The sequence below is a fragment of the Plecotus auritus genome (assembly GCF_963455305.1).
Source record: "Plecotus auritus genome assembly, chromosome: 1".
NCBI lineage: Eukaryota > Metazoa > Chordata > Mammalia > Chiroptera > Vespertilionidae > Plecotus > Plecotus auritus.
Window position 1 is genome coordinate 60,430,821 of NC_137770.1, and position 8,359 is coordinate 60,439,179.

Below are 8,359 nucleotides of genomic sequence, written 5' to 3' on the forward strand. Positions count from 1 at the left end.
TACACAACAATCAGTAAGTAATATTTTGTGGGTAGGGCCTAAAGGGCAGACAACTGGAGGCAGCTATGAGAGAAATTAATGAAGTCTTATAGTTTCAAGTGTCTTAAGAGGAAGGTAATATAAAATCTAGACACTCACAGAAAAACTTAAAGGCCAAGCTCAAGTTTTCTCTCAATAGATTCTAGAGTTGATCTATATTGTCCCAACTAATGGACATTCCCTCCTCTTAACATCATTATTCAGGAATTTAGAGACTTCAAGCTTAACCAAGAAACTTAGGGGAGATTTTGCTTAGACTCCTCATTCACCCTATTTGGAAAATTTTCCTCCAGTTGGAAAAATTGCAGGTGAAAACACCTATATAATCAGCCACACTGCCTCTTACCTGAGAACTAGAGGCCCGGTGCATGAAATTTTGTGCACTGGGGGAGGTCCCTCAGCCTGGCCTGCACCCTTTCACAGTCCGGGACCCCTTGGGGGATGTCCGCTTGCCGGCTTAGGCCCACACTCTGCAGGGAGTGGGCCTAAGCCGGCAGGCGGACATTACTCTTGCAGTCCAGGACCCCTCGCTCTTTATCACCCACCTGCAGCGTAGGCAGGAGAGGCTCCCGCCACTGCCGCTGTGCTCGCCAACCATAAGCCTGGCTTCTGGCTGAGCAGTGCTCCCCCAGTGGGAGTGCACTGACCACCAGGGGGCAATTCCTGTGTTGAGCCTCTGCCCCCTGGTGGTCAGTGGGAATCATAGCAACCAGTCATTCCACCATTAGGTTGATTTGCATATTAGGGTTTTATTATATAGGATAAGCAGATACACTAAGAATTACTTCTAGGAAACTACAAAAGACCATGGGTGATGCTCTGGATTTCTTTCCACAACTGTGGCTATTGCTGACTTTATTGGGTGCTAGATGCAATAAAGCAGGAGCCAGGATGATAAAAACCAATAATGTGGACACAAGTTGGATATGCTTCAGGACTAAATAGAAGAGAGGTAAACCACATTCTAGACCAGCCGTGGGCAAACTACGGCCCGCGGGCCAGATCCGGCCTGTTCAGCTGTTCTATCCGGCCCGCGGAGCCGAAAGCGCGGAGGGTTCTCTTGCTCTCCCCTCCGCTCCTTTACTTTGAATTTATATTAGTTCACACAAACACTCCATCCATGCTTTTGTTCCGGCCCTCCGGTCCAGTTTAAGAACCCATTGTGGCCCTCGAGTCAAAAAGTTTGCCCACCCCTGTTCTAGACTATCAGCTAAAGTTAAAAGGGGAAGATTTAGATCAAAGAAAGTGAGGAAGGCTATGGACACAGAGCTAGTGAAGGAAGTATTTTTTCTAGAAACACCAAATTGATAAGATAGTACATAGTCTCAAAACCCCTGATCAAGAACAGGAAGACAAACGCCACTGCAAACTGACATAGATCTATAGTGATATGGTTTTGTCCTAAAGGCAGGCAGGCTGTTCCCCTCTATTGTTCGTCTTCTACCCATCTTGAAACTACACTTCTTTTGCCTTTCAGTAGATGTTTGACTTTTCCTCTCTTGTTTTTCTTTTTATTATTTCCTATTCTGTACCAGTCTCTCTCCTTCCTTTACTAGTCTTTTCATCTAATGACTGATATTATAGAATTCAAATTATATATAGAAGTAAACAAATTTATTGAGCACCCACCTTCTATAATTAATAACAGGCAGCATTCTTTGGGCACTTAATCTATATTATTTAATTTAATGCTCATGAAAACTGTGAAGCAATGCTATTTTATAGTTGAGAAGATAAAGCAATTTTAAGTAACTTGACAAAGTTTACACAGATACTGTACTTAATGGGTTTGTAATCTTGCTAGGAATTTTTTAAAGTTACAACAGTAAAGGTTTAAACTATAGGTCAAGATAAAAGGAGAAATCTCACAAGAAAGTATATAATATATCAGTAAATGAATAATTTGTGCAGATAATTTGATATTATAGAATTGCATAAAATTTCAGGATTTGGAAATTGTGAAGAATTGTTTGATTGGAGCAGAGAGTGGATAAAGAACTAGAGTAAGAGCAAGCTAAAAAGGCAGTCTGGGATCTGGCTATAAAAGGTGTTTTTTGCCACACAAAGTAGATTTGGATTTATTTCATATACAATGTGGTATCCTTGAAAGTTTTTGAGCAGGGAGTGACATGTGCCATGATTAAAGCATTTTAGGACAATGGGTCGGGCAGTAGTATGCAGAACAGATGCTTAGAGGAGAAGCTCATAACAGATAACAGTTGGAAGGTTAGAGCAGTACTCCAGTCATAAAGTAATAAGAACTTGAACCAAGGTGGTGCCAGTAGGAGTAGGAAAGAAGGCATGGCTGGAAAAGATGTATAAAAGAGGAAACAAGATTTGGTAGATAATTGAGTAGGGGTCATAAGACAGTAAGGATGACTACAGAGACTAAGGGACGGAGGAAATCAGAAAAAAAAGGGCTGTTTGGGGGAAACTGAGAGTAGACAGAGAGTAGCAAGAGAATGCTCCAATTCAGGGCTAAATGGAGAAAGACAGCAATTGATGTATGTAGTTATTGTAATTTGTTGTGTTTATTTATCAAGAGCTATGTTTTATCATTTGCTGTTTTTTTAAAAAAGCTGTTTTTGCCCAGCCAGTGTGGCTCAGTAGTTGAGCATCAACCCATGTACCAGGAGGTTATGGTTCGATTCCAGGTCAAGGCACATGCCCTGGTTGTGGGTTCAATGCCCAGGAGGGGGCATTCAGGAGGCAGCTGATAGAGGCTTTGCTCTCCCATCAGTGTTTCTCCCTCTCTCTCTAAAAATGAGTTAAAATATTTCTTAAAATGATTCTATTGAATGACTAATAAAGTGAGTGGCTAAGTACCTAAATACCATTTGTTTCTTGTAACTAAATGGCAGCATTTCAACATCTATCAAAGTGCAGCAAATGTTTTATGACCCACAAATACAGGGCCTTATACAAAATATGCAGTTAAAATGAAATATTATTCAGTCAATACTTATTATTGCCTAGTTGTGCAAAGGAAAACAAGTTGACAAATTTATGAAAATTTACAAAATGATTAATAATTTTTCTCCAGCATCTCAGGCATCTCAATCAATGATATTTACAAACCACTAGCCTTGGGAGAAGCAAATCAGAGTCAAGCAATTCTATAGTGACATTTCAAATTGAGTCAACCCTATAGAGTCTGCATCCTGTAGATTTTATAGAATTTCTGAGTCTGAAAACTACAAGGGCTTTTTATGATCATCAAATAGTATCCTTTTACAGATGAGAAAACCAATGCTTAGAAAGTGACAACCCACGTTCATGCAGCCAGTTGGAGACAGAGCCAGTATTGGACTAATTCCAGTGATTTTCTACTAGATAGCAAAAAACACTGGACTCCTTTTGGAGTGTGTGCATTAATTCTCTATATTATTTCATTGGCAGTTTTGACTAAATAGTTCTCATTGATAGACAAAGGAATTGCTTAGGTTTTTCTCAGCTATGTGCCACTTAACAATGATATAATTCAAATCACATCCATTCTTTCTCCAGATTTTCTATGATCAGATCAGCAGCATCCCTCTCTCAGAAACATGCCTCAATGATCCTGCCTACTACCCCATCGGTTCTTACAACTGGTAAGACAGAAATAGTCATCCTGTCTGATAGTTATTTCTTTTTCTTTTTCTTTCTTTTCCCTCAGGTTCAATATGCCTGAAAGAGTAACTACTAGAATAAGTCATTTCAACTTATAAAATACATGAAGCAAAATATTTTCACTCAAAACAGTTTTTGTCTATAAAAAACACACAAACACATTGCACCCAGATTCTCAAGATCCAGAATGCTCAGAAACAAAGTATGTTTCACCTGTAACATAGGAGCTGGGCCACTGGAGACTGGCTGTTGGGAATAGAGATAGGCTAAAGGTGAGGTTGTAAAAGTCTAAGAAAGATAAGAAAACATTTGATTACTTCTCTGATTACTTTTTTTTTATACTGGAAAACTCTGAGTACAATTTATAATGTTGAATTTCTATCTTGCTAACCAGGATTTATTTTCACATAATATTTTTAATATCCTATGTAAGAAGAAGAAAATATTTTCCTGTATCAAGGTTATAATAATTTCTATATGCTGAGTTCAAACTGTACACTATAACTAGGATATGCAAAAGATAGGAAAGATTTATGTCCCTTGGATCACAACCATTTTCACAAGAGAAAGGGAAATGATTTTGTGTCTTCATTTCTACTTCTCCTCTGGAGGACTTTTGGTCTAGAGGTCACAATAACATCTGTCCTCCTAACTTTGCCTCAAAAGACTACAAGTGGAGCACCCATTATCTCCATAGAGACTACGGAACTGAGTGCTTAGTCTTCTGCATACTCAAAACCTACAGACTGAGAGCTATTAATAACCCTCCACCTTTTTGTTAATCTGGAAGGGGATGAGAACCTAACCATTCAAGCAGAGACAACTTAAGATCCAGATATTATTTGTAACAACAAGCACCAACAAATTTAATTCCTTAAATTTGCCATTAGTGCTTGAGTGATATTAAATTAAATGTATGTTTTCAAATAAGGTAGCATTAGGTATAAACCATAATAGAGTCAGAAATTGGCTTCTTTCTTTAAAAGTGCATTTTGGAAACAAATTTGGCATGTATTTAAAATTTCCCAAAATTTCTAGCTGGAAAGCAGAAATATTTTCCACAGGTGAGAAGGTGTTTGCCATTTTTCAAACATTCTAGAGAAAGACTTTATGTAGTAAAAACTATAAGATAAAATAATGAATAAGAAGCAGATAGTATTGAAATTGGAAGATAATGTACAGGTGGCATAATGCTTCAGAGAACTCAAGAAAGGGTATGTGCATTGGGTCAATAGAAATGAAAATGGCTGGAGCATTGGGAAAAATACATAATGCCAAAATTGTACTGATATTCAAAATCACAGATTTGCCCTAAATCAACAAAGATATGCAGAACATTCCCTTCTAAGCTGGTCCTTACACACACATCACACACACACACACACACACACACACACACTGATACACACACACAAATTTGTCTTTGCAAGAGGAATCACCACAGTTGTCATCTGTTTTTAATGATTAATGGGTTCTGAAGCAAGTAGTTCTATGTATCACAAATAGGGTGGGGCAAAAGTAGTTTTACAGTTGTTCATATGGAAAATAATACAATGATTAATAAATAATAATACAAGAATAACATGTTTTGCACACTCTATAAATGTAACGCTATTTTTGCCCCACCCGGCATTTTATTGCTTCATGTTTAAAGACTAGCAACCATAGAAAGGTGTTAGATGGCCTAGAAAAAAAAGTTTACTTTGTTAATAATAAGCACATGGAAAGTGAATTATTTTAGCTATATAACACGTTTACTTCATAGTTCACCCAGGCATAGATTTGTCTAAACACATGGTGATGACGATTTCTGGAAGAAAATTCCAAATTTTGATGATGGAAGTCTAACAACAAATAATCAAATGCTGGAAAAGAAACCCATACCTGCTTATCAACCTTTAAATCCAAGTCCACAATTCTACTGAAATTACTCTCAACAGAATTCCACTGTGGTTTGAAAAGGCAACTTTGTGTATGAGTGTTTCAGATATTCTTTAAAAGAATCTTAGCCCAGTTTATTTATTAGTTTGAAAACAATCATTTAATGGATTCAGTAAAAGTACTGTTGTATCATTGCTATAGTCTTTCATCTACAGATCTTAAAGCCCTCCTCATAAAAGATGTCAACAGAGAAGAAAAATATACAATGTTTTCCACACCCTACTAATGAATGTAAACTCGACTCTGTTCATCTTTCAAACCACTCTTCTGGCCCCAAAACTGCTTGCAGTTACTTACAACAATTGTGATATTGTTGTTGTTATAGTAATGTATAGTAAACCACCGATTTCCTGATATTGCTGTATGGCCCAATTCAGTGCTCCAGATAGCTAACATTTGGCAAAAATAAGGTTTTCATTTTAAAAGAGCAAGGTGGTGATTTACTTTACAGTGTGCACAAATTATAATTACATCTTATTTGCCTCTATCGCATGTTGGGCTTTTAAATCATAAGCAAGTTGGTCCAACAATATTTAAAAGTCGGGGTCCTAGAGTTTTGGCATCGACTCTTGGTATTAGTGAAACACTTAAGATATCTATAAAATATTTTGACATATATAAAAATGTAGCAAACTTTCCCTCTTCTTGTTTCTCCCCTCCTGTAAAGCTCACTTAATTTCAATACATATATGTTTAATTTATTAACAATTTTACCTACTTTATGAAAATAATGTATTGAAGTGTAAAAGATAGCGTTAAAAGTACTACATTTATTATTAATTAAAAAATGAGACAAATTTATCTTCTTGGCTTTTTAAAGAAATGCAGAGTATTTCTAAAAATTCATTTCTATGTGTTATCCACCCACCTCTTTCCTTTTTCTCTTTAAGAGCCTCAGAAGGAAAATTGACTTTAAGCTTTGTCATCTCAGCCTAGGTCCTAAAGGCAGCCAACATCACTATTATTGCCATATCGTTCTCTTTATTATACAAGTATATCGATGATGTAATTGCAGAAGTTAGGGTTCATTCAAGCTGTTGGAGCAAAGGGATTTTTTTTAGGCTGCCTCCTTCGGCACCATAGAACAACTGTAAAACAGAGCCAAGTTCACAATTTAAGCAATTCATCTCTTGAAAGCAAATCTGCAGGATCTTCATCTTAAAGGACTGATGGAGGGGTCAAAATGCAGAACCTCTGGAAAAGCTCAATTTGCTCCAGACTCAATGCTGAGCTGGAAAAACACTTGGGTGATACACAGCTAGTCTATGACATCTTGGCTTTTAACCCCTTCTGAAAAGCCCTGAACTTTTCTTTTTCTGTTTGGCTCTAATTTTCCCCCCAAATCCCACGAGATTAGGAAATAACCCAGCCTTTTATCCCATCCCTGTTTTCCCCTGAACAGGTATCCCCCCCCCCCCCAAAGTTGAGCGGAAACTAAGCAATCATTTATTACTCTGCATTTAAAATAAAGCAATGACTGAGAAGTCCGTGATCCTTAATAGAACCATCCTTATTATAAACACAGGACAACTAAGCATTTACAAATGCATCAGCTACATTAGTAGCACCCCATGGTTGTGATTCAAAGTGCTAACAAAAAAGAAATAAATCAGCAAGAAAAGGCAAACACACAAAAAATCACATGCAGATAAGGCAGCGCATTCCGGGGAAAGAGAACATACCTGAGGGATTCGCCTTTAAAAAAAGTGTACACACCAGCTAGGCTGTTCCTCCCCTCCTTTTGGAGTATATGTGTTTTCCTTTCAGGAATACCACTTGCGATTCGTGTTTCTAGTCTCCTTCCCTTTATTCGGCCCCAAGGAGTTAGAGCAGGAGCAGAGGCTGCGACCCAGCGATCGGACTCAAGTGCAATCAGGCATGCCTTTGGTCTGCAACGGTGTCTGTTTTTTTCAATGCTATCCTGCTCCCCGGGCAGCCACCGAAGCAATTTCACAACTTAGCTGCTGGCAGGAAACTGCCTTTCCCTCTCCTCATTGCCAAATTCCTCCGGCAGCTCATTTCTCATCCCTATCTCTAAGAAAGCAAAAATTAGCTGCTTTGTTGCCGAGCGCCAAGGCTCGGCAACAATTGAGGGTGCGGAGCAGCGCGGCTGAGTGCGTGCGGGGAAGTTCCCAGAGCGCCGGCCGCGGCCAATGCTTTGGGGAATGCAGCACCGACGCTGCGATCGCCGGCCTCCTCTGCCCAGAGCTCCGAGGCTCCCTCTGCCGCCGCCGCCGCTGCTGCACAGAGCAGCTCTCCAGGCTGAGACACAGCCCTTGCTCACGGAGGATGCACTGTGGCCGCTGCCAGGTGTGGCCGTCACCACCGCACTGACAACTAACTGTTCAGGGCGTAACCTCATCACTGGGGGGAAAAGCCCGGAGGCGGGAGCTTTCTCAGCCTAATTTTCCCTTTATCACTACTGAGTGATGACCCTAGGAGACACTCTGACGGCCCAGTCTGCTGGCCGCGTTTGCAGCCTCTTTGATAACATGGGTAATGTAATAATGACTTGTCTAAGTGTAGTTGGTTGTGCTTCCGATCATGAAAAGCACACACGGTATAATTCCCAATTAGCCACGGAGAGACAGCTAACAGGACCCGGTGTTTCCATAGAGGAGATGCTGATATTTCATCCCAGGTGGCTTTCTTTTTTTCTTTCTAATGTGTGGAAAGCCATTTGAAGGTGATTCCTCAACTATCTGAATTAAAGACACACACGCACACACACACACACACACACACACACACAATCAAAGTGGGAAAT

At 39.4% G+C, this 8,359-nt stretch overlaps 1 protein-coding gene across 1 annotated transcript in view; it reads right to left on the bottom strand.

Moving 5' to 3' along the window:
* UNC13C (unc-13 homolog C) overlaps window positions 1–7,792 on the bottom strand; it is a 579,627-nt gene extending 571,835 nt beyond the window's left edge. The window contains exon 1 of the mRNA XM_080645235.1: window positions 7,275–7,792. The gene's annotated coding sequence lies outside the window, so the exon portion shown is untranslated. The remainder of the gene's footprint in view (window positions 1–7,274) is intronic.
* Between the last annotated feature and the right edge of the window lie 567 nt (window positions 7,793–8,359).